Source organism: Schistocerca serialis, chromosome 6 (genome assembly GCF_023864345.2).
Source record: "Schistocerca serialis cubense isolate TAMUIC-IGC-003099 chromosome 6, iqSchSeri2.2, whole genome shotgun sequence".
Lineage (NCBI taxonomy): Eukaryota > Metazoa > Arthropoda > Insecta > Orthoptera > Acrididae > Schistocerca > Schistocerca serialis.
The window spans coordinates 142,508,093-142,534,521 of NC_064643.1; positions in this window are offsets into that span (position 1 = coordinate 142,508,093).

Genomic DNA, 26,429 nt, shown 5'->3' on the forward strand with positions numbered 1-26,429 from the left:
AAAGAAATGATAATTCTTTGTTTGTGTGTGTGCGGGGTGGGGGGGGGTGGGGGGGGGAGAGGTGGGCATCCACAACCTATCGTCGGGCCAATGGTAGTGAAAGAATTAAACATGTAAGACTCTTTTTGCTAATGTGGCAACTTTCTAGGATGAAACTGCACGTTGCTGCTTGCTGTGGACCCTGTCCCTTTCACCTCCCTTTCCCCAGGAGAGAATAAAGATTAAGCGACTAGTTACTTCTTCAATAAGATCAGCGATAGACAGCGATTTCTGGGGTGCGTCTGGCTGGGTTTTCCGCAGCAGCGCACAGAAGAGCACAACAGGGAGACAGAGGCGCCGGGTGACGCTCGCTGGCTCAGCAGTGCCGAGATTGGCGGCGGTCCTGGCGGGACGCTAATTAACATTTGCGCGGAGGCGGCGCGGTCCCGGGGGCGGCGGTGACATTTTGGAGGCGGCGCTGACAGCCGCGGCTCCCTGGGGGCCCGCAGGCCTGGCCCCAGCCATCCCCACCCTACCCGCCACACCGCGGCCTTCTTCTCCGTCACCCGCCATGAAAACACAGCGTCCGGTCCCAGCTGCTCCCCATCAGCCTTACGGGAGAAATTTACATTCAGGTGACAAAAGCGATGGGACAGCGATATGGTCACATACAGATGGCGGTAGCGCAAAGTACACAAGGTATAAAAGCGGAGCTGTCAAATGGTTCAAATGGCTCTGAGCACTATGAGACTTAACATCTGAGGTCATCAGTCCCCTAGAACTTAGAACTACTTAAACCTAACCAACCTAAGGACATCACACACATCCATGCCCGAGGCAGGATTCGAACCTGCGACCGTAGCGGTCACGCGGTTCCAGACTGAAGCGCCTAGAACCGCTCGGCCACACCGGCCGGCCGGAGCTGTCACTTGTACTCAGGTGATTTGTGTGCAACAGCTCTCCAACGTGATTACGGCCGCGCGACGGAAATTAAGACTTCGAACGTGTAATTGTAGTTGGAGGTAGACGCACGGGACATTCCATTTTGGAAATCGTTAGGGAATCCAATATTCCAACATCCGCGCTGTCCAAACTGTGCCGAAAATACCAAATTTTAGGCATTACCTCTGACCACGGAAAACATAGTTCTGGAATGCAATATTCCGAAATCCATGGTGTCTAGAGAGTTTGAGAATTCCAGATCTGAGGCGCTACCTCTCACCACGGAAAACGTAGTGGCCTACGGCCTTCACTCAACGACCGAGAGCAGCGGCGTTTGCGTAGAGTTGTCAGTGATAACAGACAAGCAACACTGCAGAAAATACCGCAGGAATGTGGAACGTGCGACGAAAGTACCCGTTAGGACAGTGCGGCGAAATTCGCTGTTGATGGGCTGTGGCAGCAGACGGCCGACCCGAGTACCATGACTTCGCCTGCAGCTCCTCTTCTGGGCTCGGTTGGACAGTAGATGACTGGAAAACCATGGTATGGTCACATGAGTCCCGATTTTAGTTGGTGAGATCTGATCATACGGTTAGAGTATGGCGTAGACCCAACGAAGCCGTGGACCCAAGTTGTCAACAAGGCACTCTTCGAGCAGTTGGTGGTTCCATAACGATGTGGGCTGTGTTTGCATGGAACGTGGGTCCCCTGGTCCAACTGAACGGATCACTGACTGGAAATGGTTATGTTCGGCTACTTCGAGACCATTTGCAGCCGTTCAAGGACTTTGCAACTAGGACGGAAATTTTGTGGTTGACAAAGCGCCATGTCACCGGGCCACAAATGTTCGCGACTGGTTTGAAGAACAATCTGGACAGTTCGTGCGAATGATTTGGCCACCCAGAACGGCCTGCATGAATCCTATCGAACATTTGTGTGTCATAATCGAGAGGTCAGTTAGTGCTCAAAACCGTGTACTGGCAACACCTCCAAAATTATGGACAGCTATAGAGGCAGCATGGCTCAATATTTCTGCAAGGGCTTCCAACGACTTTCTGAGTCCATGCCCCTTCGAGCTGCTGCACTACGCCGAGCAAAAGGAGGTCCGACACGATATTAGAAGGTTAATTAATTAATGAGCGTATGGCATTGGTGCCAGGGAGAACCCCGCGGGGCGGTTCGGCCGCCGCTCCACAAGTTCTTTAAAGCCACTACGGCGACTTGCGAGTGAATGAAGATGAAATGATGATGAAAGACAAACAACACCCAGTCATCTCGAGGCAGAGAAAATCCATGACCCCGCCGGTAATCGAACCCGGGACTCCGTGCGCGGGAAGCGAGAACGCTACCGCAAGAGCACGAGCCGCGGACTATTAGGAGGTATCCCAAGACTTCTGTTAAGATAGTATAGATTGTAGTTCCTCAGGAGACATGGCAACATTTAGACCTAAGTACGACCATTTGAAGTGGCGTTAATGGAAGCTGCAATAAGAAAGTAGAATCCCAGTTTCACATCTTCTGTGGACAAATATGTCCTGTACTCGCAGCTTGCCCAGCGTTGGAGATCCAAGGTTCCATTTTTGTCACAACTCATGATAGCGTAACAAATAACAAACAACAACTTTAATGTTCCTTTATTATTGCTCAGTACAAAAACGGTAAAGCAAGTGAAACACACATGCAGCATCAGTCATACCACCCTGACACTATGCAAATGCAATACAGCGCCATGTTGAAAATTTGTGCGTCTGTGGCTGTCAAAGCAACTCTTCGCTACACCCGTCGACTTTGCGTCAAGACTCTGACCACATCTTCCGCTACAGATATTTTACTTGCAGTTTTTGACGTCATTCTCAAGGAGACAGACAGTTACCACGTGAGAACTGCGATGTGGTTTATGACTCAAATTAAGGTTAATGTAATTCTGAGCCACTCTGATTACCAGTTCTGCGGATAATCCAGCGCATGCAGTTAACATTGGGAGGGAGCCCCTCCACCATCCTCCCCCCCCCCCCCCTCACCCCCACGAATCATAGGTTCAGTTTGCAAGCAGAGGACGACGAAACTGAAATTGAATTTTTGTCTACGCAAAGAATTATCAGAGACATCTATATATCTCCAGCGACATTTTAAGTAATACTTCTAATTAAATGATGTCGTTATCAACATAAAGATATTTTGACTCGTGCTTTGAGATAGGCTACGTGAATTATTTTAAAACGCTTTTCTAAGCAGTATCAAAATTAAGCTGATTTGTGATTAGTTGAGCTGTCCCCCACGGAACCTATTATGCCGCTGCAAATAAGAAGTCCTGACTTCCAAAGCTAGAGCAAATACATAAATCACGTGAAGATAGCGTAATAATTAAATAGAGTAAAAGAACGATGTGGAAAGGGACACAGAATTTCAGGCAGTCTTGTGTATTAGCCGAAAGAGTCTGTTAGAACCAGTTTTTTCAGAGTGCAGTTTTAGAATACGGTTTACAAAAGTACTTTTCATCTGAAGCAGTCAAGCTGTTATAGATCAAGTGTTCGAAAGCGATCTGGGATTTATGAAAACAAAGGCGAGTTCAGTAGATTTATATCACAATACACAGTTAATTTTTCATTTAAATGTAGTTTTGGTCTTTACAGCTTAGGAAACCGACGCCGTCCATGTATGATGAACAAAACAATACCTCGAGTATTCATGACACAAGTAAAGCCTGCAGCTGCGAGTGCACGATTTCATGGTATTACGATAAACGTTCTCTCGCTTCACATTCGATATGCACATACACACTAGAAGTTTGTTACACGCGCAAATGAAAGTGGCGAGTGGAGGACAATGAAACAAGCAACTAATCGTAATCAAAACATTTGCGGAAACCAATCCAAGTGATGATGTTCCTAGCGCTGAAAGGATGTGTAGTTGGTACCCGCATGTTGTGCATTAAATAAATACTTTTCGGAATAAAACTCAGTCGTCATTTCCAAATATATTTTTATTATGCTTTACCTTTTTGTACAAATTGCCATCTTAAGAAGCCCACGAAATTAGGTATACTATGATGGAGTAACGCACAATAATTTTTTCTCCCCTAGTATTGTAGCTAGGATGTAGAAATTTCACGACGATGTAGTTTGAAGTTTGCGCTACGCTGAGTATTTCGTTGTCATGAGCTGCTCTAGCGAGAAAAACCTGAACTACGAAACAAACTTGGCGATCATGTTACTGTCTTCATCTATTGAAGAGGAGCGAAGTGAAGTTCGAAATTTTTGGGCCAAGGGGCATAAACCGAGTGAAATTCAGAGTAACATGCGTGGCGTGTATGGGGACGACCATATGGACCGTAGAAATGCCTCCAGGTGGTGTGCAACCCACCAAGAGGGCCAGGTCATCCTTAGTGAATAGCCACGTTACTGATGGACGGTAACAGCTACAACCCCGCGGAGTGTCGGAGTCATCGAGGCAGCTATTTTGAACGACCGGCGTGTGTAGCTGCGAACCTTATCGCAGGAGTTCCACATTTCCTACGGTGCGGTGTATGATATTGCTCATGACACGTTGAAATTTTGTATAAAGTTAGTGCTAGTTAGTGCCTAAGAACCTGACAGACAACTACGAGGGCCAGCAAATGATGAAAATCTGGGATCACTTACGCCGCAGAAGAGCACGACTTTCTGAAAGGAATCGTCAGCGGTAATGGGTCATGGGCGTACCACTACACGACCGAAACCAAAAAGACCTCTTCTAGAGGAAACATGCAGGTTCTCCACTGCGAAAAAAATTCAGAGTGACCCACTTTGCTAGGAAATTGCTTGTGGCAGTGTGCCGGGAGCATTGTGTGTTATTGGTGGCCCTTGCTGAAAATGGGACCACTGTGAAGGCTGCAACCTACATTAAAAGATTGGTTAAGCTGTGTCGTGGTTACATGAAAACCACCACAACGTTAATGTTGACGGTGTCAAACTTCTTCATAATAGTGATTGCCCCATGTTGCTTCTCATGTTTGTGAAAAAAGCGGAAAATTTGGGTGGGAGATGCTCCAGCATCCACCATACAAGCCGGACGTTGCTATCGCTGTTTGGTACCACTAAGAAATTCCTGGTCTGGCAACTTCATGCGACGGTTGCGGAAGCGAAATCAGCAGTCTGCAAATGGTTAGAGTCCAACTAAACGGGCTTCTGCGAACAGGGTGTATTTATACTGGTACTACTATGGAAGTCGTGTGTTAAGAACGTTCGTGATTATGTAGAAAAGTGAGTTAAAGATGTAAGTTCATTTGTGAGAGTTTTGTTTTGTTACCTGTTAAACTTGGTGGTAACAAAATTATTGTGCGTTACTTTCCGACCTCCCGTGGTATAAATTTTTACTTGAACATGAATATTAAAATTAATTATATTAACTTATCTTGTTTGACGACATCTGTAACGCTATACCCCAACAGCATAAATAGTCCTGTCACCGGAAAAGCCACGTACAGCACAGATACACTACTGGCCATTAAAATTGCTACACCACGAAGATGACGTGATACAGACGCGAAATTTAACCGACAGGAAGAAGATGCTGTGATATGCAAATGATTAGCTTTTCAGAGCATTCACACAAGGTTGGCGCCGGTAGCGACACCTACAACGTGCTGACATGAGGGAAGTTTCCAACCGATTTCTCATACACAAACAGCAGTTGACCAGCGTTGCCTGGTGAAACGTTGTTGTGATGCCTCGTGTAAGTAGGAGAAATGCGTACCATCACGTTTCCGACTTTGATAAAGGTCGGATTGTAGCCTATCGCGATTGCGGTTTATCGTATCGCGACATTGCTGCTCGCGTTGGTCGATATCCAAGGACTGTTAGCAGAATATGGAATCGGTGGGTTCAGGAGGGTAATACGGAACGCCGTGATGGATCCCAACGACCTCGTATCACTAGCAGTCGAGATGACAGGCATCTTACCCGCATGGCTGTAACGGATTGTGCAGCCCCGTCTCGATCCCTGAGTCAACAGATGGGAACGTTTGCAAGACAACAACTGTGGTGTCACCGCCAGACACCAAACTTGCTAGTGGTAGCCTTTAAATCGGCCGCGGTCTGCTAGCATACGTCGGACCCGCAGGTCGCCACTATCAGTGATTGCAGACCGAGAGCCGCCACACGGCAGGTCTAGTCTAGAGAGACTCCCTAGCAATCGCCCTAGTTGTACAGCCGACTTTGCTAGCGATGGTTCACTGTCTACATACGCTCTCATTTGCAGAGACGAAAGTTTAGCATAGCCTTCAGCTACGTCATTTGCTACGACCTAGCAAGGTGCCATATTCAGTTACTACAATTACTATCTTCAAGAATGAGTTCTGAACAGATAACATTGTGAATCATGAACCGTCAACAGCGACGTTCATCATTAATGGATTCATGTTAAGTATGAAACGAATTACGTCCGCTTTCTGAATTCTCATTCCTTGTCATGTTCCAGACCTCACGTCAGCATAGTTCTTCCCTTCTCACGCCAGCCTGCGTGAGCCAAAACGCGTGCACTTCGGCCTCCACTCGTAACATGGTGTTGGCTCTTCTGGTAACACAAAAACAACAATCTGCACGAACAGTTCGACGACGTTTGCAGCAGCATGGACTATCAGCTCGGAGACCATGGCTGCGGTTACCCTTGACGCTGCATCACAGACAGAAGCGTCTGCGATGGTGTACTCAACGACGAAACTGGGTGCACGAATGGCAAAACGTCATGTTTTCGGATGAACCCAGATTCTGTTTACAGCATCATGATGGTCGCATCCGTGTTTGGCGGCATCGCGGTGAACACACATTGGAAGCGTGTATTCATCATCGCCATACTGGCGTATCACCAGGCGTGATGGTATGGGGTGCCATTGGTTACACGTCTCGGTCAGCTCTTGTTCGCATTGCCGGCACTTTGAGGCAGTGGACGTTACATTTCAGATGTCTTACGACCCGGGGCTCTACCTTTCATTCGATCACTGCGAAACCCTACATTTCAGCAGGATAATGCACGACCGCATGTTGCAGGTCCTGTACTGGCCTTTCTGGATACAGAAAATGTTCGACTGCTACCCTGGCCAGCACATTCTCCAGATCTCTCACCAATTGGAAACGTCTGGTCAATGGTGGCCGAGCAACTGGCTCGTCACAGTACGCCAGTCACTGCTCTTGATGAACTGTGGTATCGTGTTGAAGCTGCATGGGCAGCTGTACCTTTACACGCCATCCAAGCTATGTCTGACTGAATGCCCAGGCGTATCAAGGCCGTTATTACGGCCAGAGGTGGTTGTTCTGGGTACTGACTTCTCAGGATCTGTGCACCCAAATTTCGTGAAAACGTAATCACATGTCAGTTCTAGTAAATGTATTTGTCCGATGAATACCCGTTTATCATGTGTGTTTCTTCTTGGTGTAGCAATTTTGATGGCCAGTAGTGTACTTTATATAGAGGTAACAAAAATGCTTACTTGCAACTGCGCGTTTTCGTCACAGTTTCATTAGTGCTCACAGCGCTGCTGGGTGGACATATTCGCTTCGAATACGAGCGGAATCTGGTGGGGGGACTGCAGCGGCAGGGTCCGCTTAATCAGAACGGCATCAGGCGCGCCGTCGCCGACTTTCATTAAGTTTGGCTCGGTCGGTTTATTTCGTGCGCGATGGCACGCGACGCGCTGCGCCGCGTGTCCCCGGGACAACCGCCGCACCGGTCGCCGTGTCCCTGCAACTGACGCAAGGACGGGGAAGCGTGCCGGCTGGACGGCCGCAATTTGTCAACGCCACGCCGCCGCCGTCACTCGCCGACGTGCCGGGCTGGACCGCGTGCGCCCTGCCCTGCCCTGCGGTTTCTCCGCCAGCGTCGATCGGACGTTTGCACTGGTCCCCCTCCACCTGAATCTCTCGCTCTCTGCCGTCGCTATCTCCGTCCACCTCTAGTGAACTACGCACGGATATCCATGCACGGCGGGACCGGCCAAGGCGAAATAATAAAAAAAAGAGAGTGGAAAAGAAACGTAGAAAGAAAGACAAATCCATTAAATTTATGTAGCCGCTGCGGTAATCCCTCATCCCTTTCGCATCGAAGGGGTTTCCTCGTTACCGGAGATCACAAGAAAATTGGATCCAGCGAATAAATGGTGGTTTTGGGTGGCGGCTCTAGCCCCGGCCGGGCTGCAGCGGCCACACACACACACACACACACACACACACACACACACACAGGCGTCGCTACTGCCCGGCCAGAGGCTCCGACGACCGCGCGAGCGCAGGGGATATATATGGACCCAATAGCATAAGCCTTCATCTGCGCCCGCCGGCTGCAGATTTATGAAATGTCTGTGAATTCGGCGGGGCACATAAATTCCGGCGCCCCGCCCTTCCCCCCTGTTGGGGGTCGCTCTTTTTCCATTTCCGGTGGCGGCAGCCGCAGTCGCAGCCGCCCCATCGGCTCCTGTCGGATGAACCGGGGAGGCCGCTCTTGCCGGACTACCCACCTAGCGGCAGCGCCGGTATTAATTACCGCCGCCACTGCTGCACCTGCAGGCGGGCGTCGCCGCTCGAGTGCATTATCGCATTCCAGGTAGCTGGTCCACTCCCCCCTACACCACACACGGGAATGCTTTGTACAAACGTTTATTAGATTGGATCAGCAGTACTCTCCCATCCCACTCTGATGACGATCTTGTGGATGGACGCTCCTAAGGAACTGCACAAAGACCAACACAAAATGTTCATATGGTCTAACGAATACAAGCTTGTAATGTTGATGCATTAATTTGCTCTGAAAGCGGTGCTGATATTCAAGATAATAAAAGCGGGTTAAAAGCCGTGAGCTATCTGGGGAACTTATCCTTGCGTTACTGACAAACTGTTTCACCAGGTATCCAGTCTAGCTTACCAAATTGCCAACCAGACTAACATTAATTATAGTCTTTTAATAGTCATCTTAAGACAACCGGTGATATATATACACAAAAAGAGAATTTAAATAAAAAGAAATAAATCAGTTTACATTTGGACATTTATTTTAACTTTGATCATTGTTCCGTTAAAATTTCAGCATATTAAGCTTGATTCATAACTAGACTGGTGCCTTATTTAGGACTGTGAAAATGAGAGTTGGTAAACTTATGGAACACATCAAATATGGAGCCAAGATTGGGAGACTGCATACAACACAGCATTCATAAAATAACACACGAAGATCGTTGGAACATATGCAAGAGGAAATTAACCACAACCAACCGATTCAATTTTCACCCAAAGAAGTTACGTTCGTAGCGCAATCCTGTCCGTCATGAAATTACCACACACTGGTATACTAAATACATACTAACTCTCTGTGAAATCTTCCCGAAATGAATAGCTGAGGGCTACTTTGATGATTACACTACATACTTCACGTGGTGTACTTGGTTTACACAAAGAGTGTAACTCCACAATAATCTTGATAATTAAAGTAAATTACATCGAAACACAAATTACAAAAGAGAAACCTCGAACTGGTTACTATCGTCTTACTATTAACCTGATGGGTCAAACAATTGTATAAGCACGTGGTACTGGTCTCACAAAGTACACCCCACGTGGGTTGAACATAAAGAAAAGTTGCTATGTTGAAAAATATTGTCAAGACGAGACGTTACAATCTCACGCACATTCGCATTTAAGATTGATGCTCTTAGTTAGAGTTACTGATCATCCACACGTCGTTCCACTTTACTCACAAAGTAGTGACAAAGCAACTACTGGAAGATATTCTGAACTTCAGACTCGAATTACACTGCGTTGCAATTTAAGATTTAGATCTAAACTTGAAATAAAGGTGGTTAAATTTTCAGTTAGGCTGAACTTAAGAAATCCATTGACCTATGGACTTAGCAGAGACGCGCTTAGCCGGAGATCTTACCACTTCAGACGCTCGCCGCGGACAGTCTGACCTGGGCCCCTACCGAGGGTGCTTAGCAGATACAAACGGAAGTGACCAGAGAGGCAGCTTCCTGTACCAACATGAGAAGGGACGAGCAGGACCATACTAAGAATAGAAACATTTTTGCTTTTAGAAAGCGTAGCTACCTGTTACGACATTGGCCCTACTGTTCTCTAGCTGACAGGCTTGTCCGCTACCATCAAGCATGCAACTAGAAACACATTTGCTCATTCATCCTTTCACGCAGAAGGGAAGGGGGATGACAGTATCTTATCATATACAGTACATAAAAGAAAGCGGATGTAGGTCCCATATGAGACTGTGTGACATGAATTACATATAAACTGTGTTTTAAAGTGTAGTAGTGTGACAGATCGTTCTTGATTATGTGTAAAAGTAACACGTTCCACTGCTCAGTCTCCTCCCAGATAGTCAGAAACACCACAGTAAATTTAGAAATGGAATGTATGCCGTAAATGACAACAGTTTTAAGAAATTAACATGAAAGGAATCCAACAGAGACCTTTCAAGCTGTCTTGAAATGTTGGTAAATGCAAGATATTTGATACACGATTCCTTAATCGTACCACACTTACACACCATATCTTAAATACCATAAGAGGAAGCGGGATGGAATCATGGTTTGGTAGTCGGAATTTATAATTAAGACATTTTATTGACATTACCCCTTTAAAATAATTGCCAATTACAAATTGTGGACGAGCCACTAGATAAAACTTGGCAAATACACTTAGAAACCCAACGTACTGAGTACTCTAACAAACAATTCGAAATTAAGGAAACGGGGTTACCGACAAACTTGAGAACTTCAAACTCCCATGTAGGACTTCCCTCAAAACAGGTATAATGAAAACAATTACAGGTGAGGCGTGACTTAATAGCACTTGAACAATAGTGCCAAGCTAAGATGCCATTACATAACATGATAGAACCACTTATGTAAAGAAAACTTCAACAGAAACACTGATGTTAAAAAATAAATGTTCACGTGCTCAGACGTGTTAATAAAAAGTTACTAGAATAAGCTGCACAAGGAATTCAGCAGATGCTATGCAGTTCAAGGTTTAGCCAGTTGCCAGTCCCTAATATTTAAGAAAACAAGTTCATATACAAACAGGTTACATGCAATATATATAACTACCACCTTAACCCGCCTTGACGGAAGGAACATAAATACTAAACGTTGGAAGGCGATATGTGAACTACTCCGGTAGTGGCCAGGTTCTTAAACACTGCCAGTCCTAGACGTCGGATGACATATCACTCCCCGCCAAGGCGCTGGCACAATCAAAAGTTCTTGCCCGAATCAAAAAGAAATTCTAATAACTCTGAAACAGAAACCGTCGGCAGAACCTTTGACTCACTTACACATGGGCAGCTGTATTACTAGAGTGCAGGCTTTAAAAACGGCAACATGAAATAATTTGATTGAAAGAGACACAACCGTCTTAAGGTTCGACTATGAAGGTCTCACTACAGTAATAAAGTTTAAAATCTCTGAGTGCGTCGCTGAACAAACACAATTACGACGACATACCCCATATCAGGTACACAACACGAGGGAGCGGGTTCCACAGTTTCACCGCTTCCCTTCAGATTTTGTTCCCAGCAAAGTCACAGAAGCTGTATCTCCAAGCTGCCTATGTCGCCAAAACGCCCAACCAATTTCACACCACAACGTGTAACGGTCATTGAGCTCGTTCGGCAGCCGTTGACTCTCGTTTCCCAGCGAATGTCACGAGATCCCGAGGGTTACATGTCGAAGGCTAACAACCAACTCGCTTCGCCCATCAACCCGGAAGATAAGACATGCGAAAAGCAAAGATAACTTAGCTCAACCACAATCGATCTCAACGATGCACGAACAAAATAACACTGGCGCCAGCTCTTCACGAATTGTGTATAACAAGGAAGAAAACTGGAAGAAACGGCCAAATATTGTATCAAATGATTTTTCAAAAGGCAAGAAATAAAGTAAATTACAGAAACATTTGACGTGCCCTTCAATTACGCTTGAAACCATGTATAGCAGCTGAGAAGTGTTGTCTAGGAAGCCTGCATACTCGGTTCCCTAAACAAACAATCAAACAATTCGTATTAATGAGTTTTATTGCAATACTTAATTTGATCAATGTGTCGCAGGCAAAGGGTGACACACAGAATAATCAGTCCTGTTCAGAATAGTCAAACTCAGATCCCTAACGACGTGGCTGACATTGAAGCTGCTATCCAAGTGCTTAAGGTTGGCACTGCTATCCAAGTGGACGTCGGGCACGGCTTTTACGTCTTCGCATACGGGTTGCTGCTGTTGCGTTGTCGTCCTGGAAGGGAGGTCGGTCAGCGTGCGATTCGCTGTCTTCTTCTCACAGCCTTCTCTTCGCTGTCGTTCCTGGCGCTGACTTAACGCCGTAACAAGAAGGTAGAATGTTACTGACCTAAGGACAGCACTGAGTGAAATTCCGCGACACAGATACCCTCCAGAATTAATCATAATTCTAAGATTACATGTTCAACATTGGATTTAAATTGTCAAGAGTCACTTCATTTACTGTACATGATTTCAAGTATCAGTCAAAGGCGCATCAAATGCTTTTCTAATCTATTTTATGTCTCACTTTCACACAACTTATTTCACAAGACATTTCAGCTTACTTCCAGTTTTATGTCCTGAGTTACTTACAATACGCTCTAAGACACGAAAGACACATCACAGCGGAGTCATGCGAATGGGGTGGAAATCGGGTTATGAGATGTACATGTACAGACAAACAAATTAATACAATTTGAGAAAAATCGGATGTTTTATTCAAGAGAAAGAGCTTCATAGATTGAGCAAGAGATTAACGTGTTGGTCCTCCTCTGGCCTTCAGCAAACAGTTATTTAGCTTGGCATTGATCGACAGATGTAGACAAAGATTCTGTTCACCTAGCACATTAGATTTCCAATATCACGAGTTCGTTCGAGGGCCCTGCGCATAATGCTCCAAAGTTGACAGCTGGGAAGAGATCCAGTCACCTCGCCGGCCAAGGTACGGTCTGACAAGCACGAAGACAAGCGTCAGACACTCTCGCCGTGTTCGGGCGGGCATTATCTTGCTGAAATGTAACACCAGGATGGCTTACTATGAAGGGGAACAAAACGGGGCGTAGAATATCGTCGGCTCCTACCTTAACAATTTTTAGCCTGTCGTCCCTTTCACGCCACCACGCACGCACCTCCCTCCTATTACTTCATGGCTGAGCTATCCCTTCCATTGGACTAGTCGTCAAAAATCGCCGAAGTGTCCGCCGAACATTGATTTGCAGCCAGGCCAAACATATAAGTAATGAAAATGGAACACCACAGCCGCATATTCAAAATATTTATTAATCCGGTTACTGGTTTCAGTGCTACATTTGCGTCATCTTCAGACACTGTTTATCAAACAAATACAGTCACAACGTCTGTGTCTAATAACTTAAGTCATGTAAAAAAATAAGATACCATAACTGATTCAAAATCACAAGAGGGACGAAATAACCAAAGTGTATAAATATATACATAATCATAAAATGCATGAAGGTGTATTAACATAAAAACACACAGTAGAAAAATGTATCACGGTAATCAAACACGTGGTTATTAGCACGTGTAAAAAAGTGGAACCATCTAAAGTAACTATTGGCTTACTTTAAAACGACAACAGTGTAAAACAGCATAATCTCCAACAATTGTAGATTCTGAAAAGGGCATAATATCAAATACTGTCCAACTAAAAAATATACAGTGATATGCAACAAACATGATGTATAAAATATTGTTGAAGCGGTGTAAGGCAGGACAAACGGCAGCAACGGCCCACAAGGTGCAGGTCAGCCGCAAGCAAAGTATAAAACCAAACAATAACAAACGTAGACACTATGTTTTGGATAGATGACCTCCAAGGAACAAAAGTAACAACCTGATCTAAAGCCGTTATTAATGTCACGTCGATCCTGCGTTCTTTGTTACACTTCGAAGGCAACTGAAAATTGCTCAGAGATGTTGATGCACAAAGGGGTAATTTATAGACCATACTTCGCGATTTATTTTTACCATCGTCGGCGAAAAACTGCTGATCGACATATTCATCAACCATTCACATCTGAAGTCAACGAAAGGGCATAAATGCAGTTAACGGGCGTTGGGAGAGTCACAAAACACAAGTTCATCGAGTAACGACGTTTCTCTTACCATGCACTACGTGCAACAGTTAAGATGCAAGTTAAAAACATAGTAAGAACAATACGGCTAACAAGGGAACCTCCCCATCGCACTCCCCTCAAATTTAGTTATAAGTTGGCAGAGTGGATAGGCCTTGAAAAACTGAACACAGATCAATCGAGAAAACAGGAAGAAGTTGTGTGGAACTATGAAAAAAATTAGCAAAATATACGGAGTAGTCTACGTGTAACATAGGCAACTTTAAGGGTAATGTGCAGTCAGGATAGCCGTGGTCCTGTGGTTAGCGTGAGCAGCTGTGGAGTGAGAGGTCCTTGGTTCAAGTCTACCCGCGACTGAAAATTTTAATTTTTTGTCCGTCTGTCCGTCCGATGCGATCACTTTTTTGGGAGTGATAATCACATCTACAAGAAAACCTAAATCGGGCAAGGTAGAAGAATCTTTTTACCCATTCGCCAAGTGTACAAGTTAGGTGAGTCGACAGCATATTACTGTCATGTGACGCACATGCCGTCAACAGTATCGTATAGAATATATCAGACGTGTTTTCCTGTGGAGGAATCGGTTGACCTATGACCTTGCGATGAAATGTTTTCAGTTCCCATTGGAGAGGCACGTCCTTTCATCTATTAATCTCACGGTTTTGCAGTGCGGTCGCAAAACACAGACACTAAACTTATTACAGTGAACAGAGACGTCAATGAACGAACGGACAGATCACAACTTTGCGAAAATGAAGAAAGTAAATTTTTCACTCGGGGGAGGACTTGAACCATGGACCTCTCATTCAGCAGCTGCTCACGCTAACCACAGGACCACGGCGCTCATGACTGCACATCACCCTTGAAGTTGCATATGTTGCACGTGGACTACTCAGTTCGTATATTTTGCTAATTTTTTTCATAGTTCCACACAACTTCTTCCTGTTTTCTCGATTGATCTGTGTTCAGTTTTTCAAGGCCTATCCACTGTTTCAACTTATAGCTAAATCTGAGGGGGGTGCGATGGGGAGGTTCCCTTGTAAGTAAAAGCTACAACTAATACCTTAATTTAAGTGGGCCAGGAAGACGAAGCTTGACTATGGAAAACAGTCGTGGAAGTAACTGCCACAGCTGTACAACCTACAGATCTGAACTCTAGGTTTTGAAACACCATGTCACTGGAGCTCGGAAGGATGTAAATGGAAAAAACGCGCAACGCAAATTTTCAACAGAAGTTTCCACCTGAACGTACCGAATGCGTAGTGGCGAGGAAAACAGAAAAAACTGAAAGGAATTTCTCTCTCCTGCAAGCACGGTTATTACATTTTTAGCACGCGTCCAGAACAATGTTTGTGCAAATTTAACGACAAGTTTCAAACCCTGAGGCTAACCATATCGTTGTTTAACCGGCAACAGTAGTTGTTTTCGAATGCTAAAAAGCTCCGAGGTAGAACGAATCAGTTTATGGCCTTTCTGAACCTGTGAATTTTTCAGGCGTGACATTTGGCACTCGTGGCTGTGGGCAGAAAAATTTTCAACTATTATAAGTGAATGTAAATGCCAGGAACTTCCTGTAAATAACGAGTACAGCCATTCCGGGATGAAAAGCGCATGCTGTATTCACAGGAGTGCCTATACATACTGTGAAAAACAAAACATAACGCACCCCTAGTCACGTTTTGTACCCTCCGCGCAGAAACCTGATTTGAAAGGACCGACTATCCCTGCCTGAAGAGAGCTTCTCTAATTGTTTCTGACAGAGCCAGAACGCGGCGCCCGCGTTTCGCGTAGTGTAAGGAGCGCACGTTAAAAGTGAATGTCGGAGTGTGTGATTTCTCTCGGGCGTGAAATCCTCGTCGCGAACAGGAAATTTTGCTTTAAACATGGGCAACGGGGGCCACAATGGCGCGGCGGAGGTCGGACGCTAGCGCGGATGCCGCCGCAGTGGGTGTGTCGTCCCAGCGAAGCCTAACAAAGTATTCAATTTTGCGGCTGTGGTCAGATTTGGAACACCTGCGCCCGGCTTAATTAAACCTTCATGCCGTGCTTTGTATGACTGCGGCGTCGCCACCCACAAAGGGAAATGCACGGCTCTGCAAGCGCGAAAGCGCGCAGGTGTTCTCCCGGAGGAAGCGGGCACTTCACGGCTGCGTCCAATAGAGCCCCCCCTCCGCAGTTCCAAACGCCACGTAAACTGGTAAGCTCCACGCAGCGGAAATTTACGAGACTCACCGCAAAAACACATGTCACGGCACCAAGATTGTTCTTAGAAACCGAGAAAAATATATTGTGAGTGGAGAGTCAGAGTAAAATGGGAATTTATAAAAGTTCAAAAAGACGGACTAGTAGTACGCAAACTAGTAATCATGTTACTGACAGTGTGCCAAGTGTTAAGTAGGTGGCAGCATCGTATAGTGTACAATAGGATGGCTCCCATTTGGTACTTTTTAAATTTTTTTCTTAATTTTCCTTGCTGTATCCTCCATTGTGATTCAGTCCAACTGTATATTTTGGGTCAATAGGGTAAGAAAGGGAAGTGCCCCTGGGCCTTCAAAATCGGGGAGTCCAAATAAGAGAAGGAAAACTTCGCTATATATTGCTTCCACATGTATAAAACACGGCCTTTGTACCGTCGGCTTCGCCCGCTTGCGTGAACCTCTCCTCTTTCTCCCTCTTTCTGTCCACCCCGTCCCCCCTCCTTCCCTCTCACTCTCACTCTCCCTCTCTCTCTCTCTCTCTCTCTCTCTCTCTCTCTCTCTCTCTCCCCCCCTCTCCCCCCCTCACCCCTCCCCCTCCACCTCCTCCTCCGCTCGCTCTCTGCCCATCTATCACATCATCATCCCTCACCTCCACCTAACTGGGAAATTGTTTTTAAGTAAGTGGTATGTGTGTCAAGTTGGGTTGAATGGGTCACTTTGTCGTAAAGCTGTTTGTCCATTAACAGCCCTTCTTCTCAGGAATGAGTACAGGTACAGGGTTGACATTTATATCAGACTAGCAGAGTACTCGGATTTGCTACGTCGTGTATTTATTTCAGTCTTCTACTAATCCATCTCCTCTTTCCCCGACTCCCTATCCGTCTTGTCCTTCTCTTGGTTCACAACATCCAACCCACTCTCTCTGTTCATCTCCTTCTGCTCCTCTCTCCGTCCATCTGCTGCTCCCCACGATTTACGTCCAACTGCTCCTCCTCCTTCTGTTCATCTGTTCCTTCCCCATCCGCCCAGCTCCTCGTCCCCCCGTAAGTCCGTCTCCACCTCTCCCTCTTTCTCCTCCTCACCTCCCTCAAAAACCATCTCGTCCTTCGCCATCTCTCTATCTCCTCCTCCCCTCTGTCTCCACTTTATGAACATCACCCCAACAAGAGGTTACTAGCTCTTACTTCCAAAGTGTTTCTTTTCAGATAGTAAATAATATATTTCCGAACGGAAGGTAACCTGATTGTAAGTAATAGGTGCACCAAGCTTGGTTGAAATCGTTCCAGGGGTTTAGAATGACCTTTTTATCCTTGTCTTTGCCTGTGCACGTTCGTGTCAGTCATATTTAACATACTTCACACACATTTGTACACATATTTCACCTGTGCCTCTGGCTATTGAACTCTGCAATTTTGTTCACACGCAGCTTAGTTTTCATGACGTCATAGCTCCTGGACTGATAATGATGATACAATTTTGCGGGTGCAACCCAATGGTATGTGAACATACTAACTGAGAAATGCATTGCGAATAGTTGGTTGAAGAAGTTACATATTAAAGCTACATGCATGATGCGCCAGGTTTTCCGGAGTCTCATTGCTTATAACGCCGCATCGCCTGAAATGTTCAAATGTGTGTTAAATCTTATGGGACTTAACTGCTAAGGTCATCAGTCCCTAAGCTTACACACTACCCAACTCAAACTATCCCAAGGACAAACACGCACACCCATGCCCGAGGGAGGACTCGAACCTCCGCCGGGACCAGCCGCACAGTCCACGACTGCAGCGCCCAAGACCGCTCAGCTAATCACGCGCGGCCCGCATCGCCTGAACTATGTCTCGTTCAATGATGTATTTTTGCGAGAACTTTGAATGATAAATGTAAATAACGTCTGAAGAATGTCTTCCACACAGATTTAACAGTAGAAAAAATAAATTAAAAGGTCAGCTACGTTCCATGATGAGCAAAACCGTGATAAGTGGTAAGCTTCCTTCCTTTCATCATATTTTTGAGGGGTCATGGAGAACAAGTCTCGTAAAAGTCAGTTCAGTTGAGAGATACCGCCACTTACGTCGCTTATTATGACACTCACAAACTCGCTCGCCACAACCTACATATGTAATGTTACATGAATAATTAGAGTGCGAGTCCCAATACATATGTATTAGATATACCGACACGATGTTCATTTTTCTTGCCGTGCCAAATATTGACAAAACCACAGACTTTCGACAGTGCCCACCAGCGTGGCCGCCACAACGGCAGCCACGACATTGTCTCCTGATGAAGGTGACGATGGCATTCGCTAGGAACTTGAAGTTCTACACAAATTTAAAGCAGCAAAAAATTCGACCATATTTTATACAAAATTTTTGTCACCATAAACTTCACATTACTTCTTCACGACACATTTGCTTTTTTTTTCCTAATGTAGGCTGATTGTTAACTTCATTCTGCTTAAATGAACGGTTTCCTATTTCACAGATGAGGCAGGTCAGGTGAGAAGACGGGTCTGTAACCGCAAGACACGTAGCTTGAGGACAGAAGAGGGCCAAGTCATTCCTTTTTACGACACAACCGAGACCATCCCAGTTGCGTACCACTTTCGAGAGTAAGTAGCAGTCGTGGCAAGTCTTCGTTAGCAGGAGACAAATATATTTGCTAGGATGCTGCTCCGACGAAATAACTGGAAGCAAACTCCCATCTGTCAGAGAAACGGAAATACGCTCAGGTGACAGAAGTCACGGAATAGTGATATGCACAAATACAGACGGCGGTATTATCGCATGTAAAAGGTCAGTACATTGATGGAGCCGTGGTTTGTGATCATGTAATTCATGTGGAAAGGTCTGCAAAGTGACTATTCTGCACGACGAGAATTAACAGACCTTGAACTCAGAATGTTAATTGAAGAAAGACGCATGGTACATTCCATTTCGGAAATAGTCAGTTTGGTATACAGCCTGGAAGGCGGCGCGTCGGTCTGCTGCTGTAAACTAAAGAGTTGGCCGAATGTAGGAAGCGAGTAGGAGCAGGTGAGGTAAAATTCTCGGCTCGTAGACCTGCACAGCGCCGGCTAGAGGGCGCTGTCGTCGGTGTTTGTGTCGTAGTGCCACCCGCAAAAGTACATTTAATAAAGAATATTAGTCAATGACATATACGTAACTTTTGGTGAAGATGAGCACGTAGGTGCGAAGCCGTTGTCCATGCATCAAAGCTAGCAGTTACTAGTAGTTGGACAAACTATCATTGAAGTAACAAAGTAATGGCTAGCCCCCTATGAAGTAGAAGCTAAGTTGCTTGGTCGTCTGCTCTTGATCAACTGGGCTGAATCTGGAGCGGCGTTCGTAGAGCTGCACAGCGCCGGCTAGAGGGCGCTATCGTCGGTATCGTAGTGCCAACCTAAGAACTTGTACCTACACTGTGGCATCGTAGCTATCGATACCACAGTCAGGGAATTCAATATTCTGAGATCCACAGTGTCAAGATACATTACCTCTTACGACGGACAACACAGTGGCCGACGGCATTCACTTAACGACCAAAAGCAGCGGCGTTTGTATAGATTTATCATTGTTAAAAGAGAAGCAACACTGCGACAAACAACCGCAGGAATCAATGTGAGCCGTACGATGAACATATCCGTTCTGACAGTGTAGTGAAATTTGACGTTAATAGGCTATGGCATCAGACGACCGACGCAAGTCTATTTTCCAACAGCACGACATCGCCTGCAGCGCCTCTCCCGGGCTCGTCACCATATCGGTTGGACCCTAGACGACTGGAAAATTGTGGTCTTGTCAGATGAGTCCCGATTTCAGTTGGTATGAGCTGATAGCAGAGCTAGAGTATGGCCTAGACCCCACGATGCTATAGGCCTAGGATATCAACAAGACACTGTGCCAGCTGGCGGTGACTCCATAAGGAATTTGTCTGCGTTTACTTGGAATCGATTGGGTCCTCTGGTTATGTTCGCCTACTTGGAGACAATTTGTAGCCATTCATGAACTTCGTTACCAAAAACCGAAATAATTTTTATGGATGACAGTGCGTCATGTCACCAGGCCATAGCAGTTGACGATTGTTTTGAAGAACATTCTGGACAAATCGAGAGAATGATTTGGCTATCCAGATCGGCTGACATGAATTCCGTCGAAATCTTATGGGACATAGTCGAGAGGTCAGTTCATGCACAAAATCCTGCACCAGCTGCAACACTTCGGCAAATATAAACGGCCGTACAGGCAACATGACTCAATATTGTGCAGGGTACTTCCAACGACTTGTTAAATCCATTCTACTTCGAGCACTACGCCGCTCAGAAAGAGTTTCGACAATCTATTAGGTGTCAAACGACACTTGTCCTCGCAGTGTGGTTTTCTTTAACACTTCGCGTGCATGTGAACTGTGCACCACTCACATCTGTTGTTCGGGAACTGACGATTTGTTGGAAAAGCATGAGTTCCGACACAGCAGTTGAGAAACCGCATGCCAAAATTACAAGGTTTTTATCAACAGTGCAGGCAACTGTAAAAACATATTAATTTTTTAGAATCAGCGGACAACTTCCTTGGCTAAGCACCTAATCTGCTTGCTGGATCAAAAATAAAAATTGTCAGTGCACTCAGTCGGGAGCAGAATCTTGACACCAAGGTTCTAAAAGGTTTCCGGTACAAATCCATGAAACCCTAGAAATTACCCGTAATAGGAACGAAAGGTTGGTTTGAAATGTAACAAGATTACTTTTTTACCAGGTTTGACATGAGTCATGAGTTCCTTGCGGGTTACCCTTTGTAGTGATACGAAGATGGAGATTTCGTCAGTGGTCTGCACCTAGCTAATTGAAAGACAGTTGCAAGTTTACTCGGCTAAGAGAGGAGTGGACCTCAAATAATACAACAATAAATCGTTTTAAAACGACATTGAGAAGTATACTTTCAAAAATCTATTTTTATCTCATTTGATTTACATCTCACCAATTGCAAACTCCGCACCGAATTTTTTTTTTTTTTTTTAACTTTCATTCCTCCACCGGAAGGGTCGGGCGGTCTCATGGAGGGCTTAGTGCCACTTTGGAGCCTTAGCGTATCCTTATTTTGTGCTGTTGTGGCACTCTTTATTTGGTAGATTGGGTGGTTTAATCCTGTTCTCTATCTTCTAATCTATTTTTATTCATTTTGTTGTTTGGTTTTGGGGAATATGCACAACCCTGACATTTGTCTTACGGCTGAGGGAAACCCCATAAAACCTCAGCCAGTGTTGGGTGTCTTTCCTGTTTCTTCCTGTCTTTTATTTAGTCTGGTGTGGTGTAATATTGCACGTGCTCCGACAGTTGTTTTCCTGTTGTAATTGCTTCTAAGTCCTTGTATTTTCCGGGGTGAATTTGTTCTGTTGCTATTGCGGCTATTTGTGGTGGGTAAGGATACTTGTAGCGTGGGAGATTGTGGTGGAATTGTGGTTTGATGATTAGGTCTTTATGGTCTCGTTCGTGATATGTCTGTTGTCACCATACGTAGCTATGTCCGTTATTAATCGTTCTACCATTGAGTCCGTAACGAAAGTTGTGTGCAGTGTTGTCGTTCAATTCTAGTGGTTTCATATGTGGTAATTACGAGCTCGGCACAAGCATATGTGCGTTCAACAGAAAACATAGACTGCGAGTACTCATCTTGAGTCACTATCAGGCGGCACAGTTACGCCTTCTAGTTCTCCATCATATTCAGAGTAACAATTACCGTAATCACTTTCGCTGTCACTATTTACGCCACCTAAACGTATATTTTGTCTACCCTGCCGCCGAAAGAATTTTTTTGCTGCATGTACTTTCGCTCGACTTTTTTAACGTGTTGTCACAATGGAATTAGGTCTTCTTTAGTCACTGAACAAAATTTTTTCCTCGCACAAATGTTTGACAGATGTTACGCTGCATAGAACGCAAGATACCTCGTCTTGCACAACAAACCACATATTCTCTATTGGATTTAATTCCGGCTGGCTAGGAGGAACGCGTAAAACAACGTGACCATCAGTCTGTAGAAACTTATCGACGGTACTTGGCTTGGTTTTCCGAACAAGCTCATATACAACAGATTTCAGCATCTCATCAGAGAATGGGATACGTTGGTTTCTTAGCCGTTTTCTGATTTCGTCTTTAGTACAACTAGATCTTGGAGATTTTTTTTTTATTTTAACTTTGAGATACGGAACACTGTCGAGATACAATACAGAGCTAGATTTTAAGTTCGGAATCACCTTTTCTGTCAACCACTTTCCATAATTTTGTTGGTTCGTGCGGCTCGAGTAATCTCCTATTGCCTTATTTGACTTCCACGTGACAAACGCATTAGGAATAAAGCTATTTCCACAGCCAAATGTTCAAATGTGTGTGAATTCTTAAGGGACCAAACTGCCGAGGTCATCGGTCCCTAGACTTACACACTATTTAAACTATCTTATGCTAAGAACGACACACACACCTACGCCCGAGGGAGGACTCGAACTTCTGGCGGGAGAGATCGTTTCCACAGCCACTGTAAGTTATTTGGGCGTTGTCCGATACCGGTCTGAGAAATCTGAGTTGTATTATCTCTCCATGATTTCCCACTTCGTTTGATGAGAAAATGAAAGGTTTATCAACGTAAGCAATGTCTCTATTTTCGTAACAAATTTTTTTAAATGCTTCAAATAAGCAATTTTTTTTCTCGGATCTCACTTCTCTCTAACAATATGACCTTGCTTGATTTTTTTTCCTGCGGCAACCAAACTTTTTTAATAACTGCCGTACACCAGCGTTGCTATCTTGAAAGCCTACAGCTTCATTCAACTTCTGCTTAATTCCTCCCACTGTTCGCACTCGCTTTTCGGTCAGATAAAAGTTGTAACCAATTCTCCTAACAACGGCCTCTTCAAAACCATCAGTGTCTGTAACTGTTTTGCGTTGACGTTTTTTTATCTCGAGTTACAAACTTGCCTCCTTCGCCAGTTTCCGAAAGCCAGCCTTCCGTTTTAATTTTCTGTGAAACGCCAGTGGTCACTTGGAATATCAGCTGAACTTGCTGCACCGGAATATTTCTGCTCCGAGGGGACTCGTCTTCCGAAACATTAAAATGTCTTCCCGAGACTGACGATTCAGTTTTTGCCTTTGTGCTTTAGAGCATTAATAAACGTAATAATTTCAATTTGACGGCGCTGTACACAGGTGATACAAACACGGAAAAACAAAAGACAATCGAACTTGTGCTGTGCTCACAACGGATTCACGTGGCAAACTGAATGGCAGCCTAATGTATTAGCGTTGTACAGTATCTCTGTGCGTACGCGCAGTTGTCAGCCGGCAGTTACAATGTAATTGTCGTAAAGCTTTCAGATACCTGGCGCGGAGTGTACGTGATAATATTAAGACCTCATGTCCGGGAGAGGCGGTCAGTTTGTACTGGTCGTTACTGTTGAACACCAGCGCCTGTTTTCCGTTTTCTGGGGAACGAAGCACAACCTCGTTAATTACAAAAAGATGGGGACACAAAGCGGCCGGGCCCCTTTCAACGGAACAACTCCAGCATTCGCCTGGAATGATTGAGGGAAATCATGGAAAAACTAAATTTGGTTGGCCGGACTGGGATTTCAAATGTCACCCTTCCGAATGCGGGCCCAACCACTTCGTCACCACGCCGTGCGGCAACCTTCCATTTTGTTGTTGATCCCGAATTAAATAAGTTTTTTTGTACAGTAGTAACTATACGATAGCACAAAGGAAATAATCAGACGTAAAATAAGATAGACACTAGCGCACAAATACAGGATTAGAACGAAAGTGGTGGCCTCACTGGTAATCCATGGAGTACGGACCAATTGTGCACGCCATCTGCGCATATGGCATCAGGCTTTGTCCGAAGCTGAACTGTTTCCGTGACGTATTATCTGATTTGGGTAAGTGCCAGCTAAAATACTTTGTTACTGAGCAGTCTGTGGTTTATTAAAAGGAACTGTGTAGCACAGTATCCTGCCTACTGTAAGATCACATGCGTCATTCGGTATTTGAAAGCTGGTAAGTCTAAATGGGTCAAATGGTTCTGAGCACTATGGGCCTTAACATCTGAGGTCATCAGTCCCCTAGAACTACTTAAACCTAACTAACCTAAGGAGATCACACACATCCATGCCCGAGGCAGGATTCGAACCTGCGACCGTAGCAGTCGCGCGATTCCAGACTGAAGCGCCTAGAACCGCTCGACCACAGTGGCCGGCTCGTAAGTCTAAACATTCAGAAATTTACCATCAAGTAAAGAAAATGTAAGATCACGCAGTAGTTAATGAAAGAAAGGCGCGGAGGTCACGTGATGTTCGACACTGGACTAATAAACTCGACGCATACTTTCGCCACTCCTCACAACGGTTAGAAGCAGCAAGAGTAGAACGAAACCGTGCAGTACGCATTTTTACAAAGTTCAGAGAGTTGGTGGGCGGTGAAGATTGGAAACTCATGCCGAGGTGAATTATGCAGTAAATAACTTGATTCGGAGAATGCCGGTAACCCGATGGTGCTCCATGTGTGGACGAACTCTTAGAATCCGAAACTCGATTACAGCACGCTGTTTGTCGTGCACCGCTATGTTACACACTACAATTTGAAGCCCTCTAGCGGCAGATGGCTGCAAATATGTAGACACGACGAATAAAGGTGCAGAATGTTTATAACATTAGTTGTACTAAAAAACGTTGAGAGTTTTTATATAAAAAATTGCGAGGCGTTAGTTTTGTCCACGCCCACGTACAACGCTTCAGCAGTGTTTTACCAAGTGAGCCCATCTGTGTATCGCCTGCGGACGTGACTTTAGCGACCCCTTCGATGTCATTCGAGAGGAGTAGGATATATGCCGACACAAGATTTCACTCTCTTCCTTTTCTCACCCTCTGCATCACAGACATGACACCACACGTGCAGTCCAGTTACTTGCACCTACAACGCAGTTATGCGTTCAATCAGGTGCTGGAAGGTTTCTTGGAAAATAGCAGCCTGTACTACACGGACCACTGCACTGGGGAGAGATACTGATGTAGGTCGATGAGGCCTGGCACGATGTCGGCGTTCCGAAAGATCCCAAAGGTGTCCTATAGGATTCACGTCAGGACTCCGCAGGCCAGTCCATTACAGGGATGCTATTGTCGTGTAACCATTCCGCCACAGGCCGTGCATTATGAACAGGTGCTCGATCGCATTGAAAGATGCCATTGCCGAATTTCTCTTCAACAGTGGGAAGTAAGAAGGTTCTTAAAACATCATTGTAGATCTGTGCTGTGATAGTGCCACGAAAACAGTAAGGGGGTCAAGCCCGTTTCATGAAAAATACGACCACACCCTAACACCACCGCCTCCAAATTTTACTGTTGGCTCTACACACGCTGGCAGATGACGTTCACCGGGCATTCGTCACACCCACACCCTGCCATCGGATCACCACATGGTGTACCGTGACTCGCCACTCCACACAGCGGTTTTCCACTGTTCAATCGTTCTTTATTTACGTTCCTTACAACAAGCGAGGCGTCGTTTGGCATTTACGGGTTTACCAGCAGATGCTCGACCACAAAATCCATGTTTTGTCACCTCCCGCCTAACTGTCATAGTTCTTGCTGTGGATCCTGATGCAGTTTGGAATTCCTGTGTGATGATCTGGACAGATGTCTGCCTATTACACTTTACAACTCTCTTCAACTGTCGGCGGTCTCTGTCAGTCAGTCGCCCGCGGTGGCTGAGCGGTTCTAGGCGCTTCAGTCCGGAACCGCGCGACTGCTACGGTCGCATTTTCGAATCCTGCCTCGGGCATGGATGTGTGTGATATCCTTAGGTTAGTTAGTTCTAGGGGACTGTTGACCTCCGATGTTAAGCCCCATAGTGCTCAGAGCCATTTGAACCATTTTTCTCTGTCAGTCAACAGACGAGGTCGGCCTATATGTTTTTGTGCTGCACATGTCCCTTCACGTTTCCACTTGACTATCAGATCGGAAACAGTGGACTTAGGAATGTTTAGGAGTGTGTAAATCTCTCGTACAGACGGATTACACAAGTGACAGACAACTATCTGACCACGTTCGAAGTACGTGAAATCCGCGGAGCGCCCCATTCTGCTCTAAAAATGGTTCAAATGGCTCTGAGCACTATGGGACTTAACATCTGTGGTC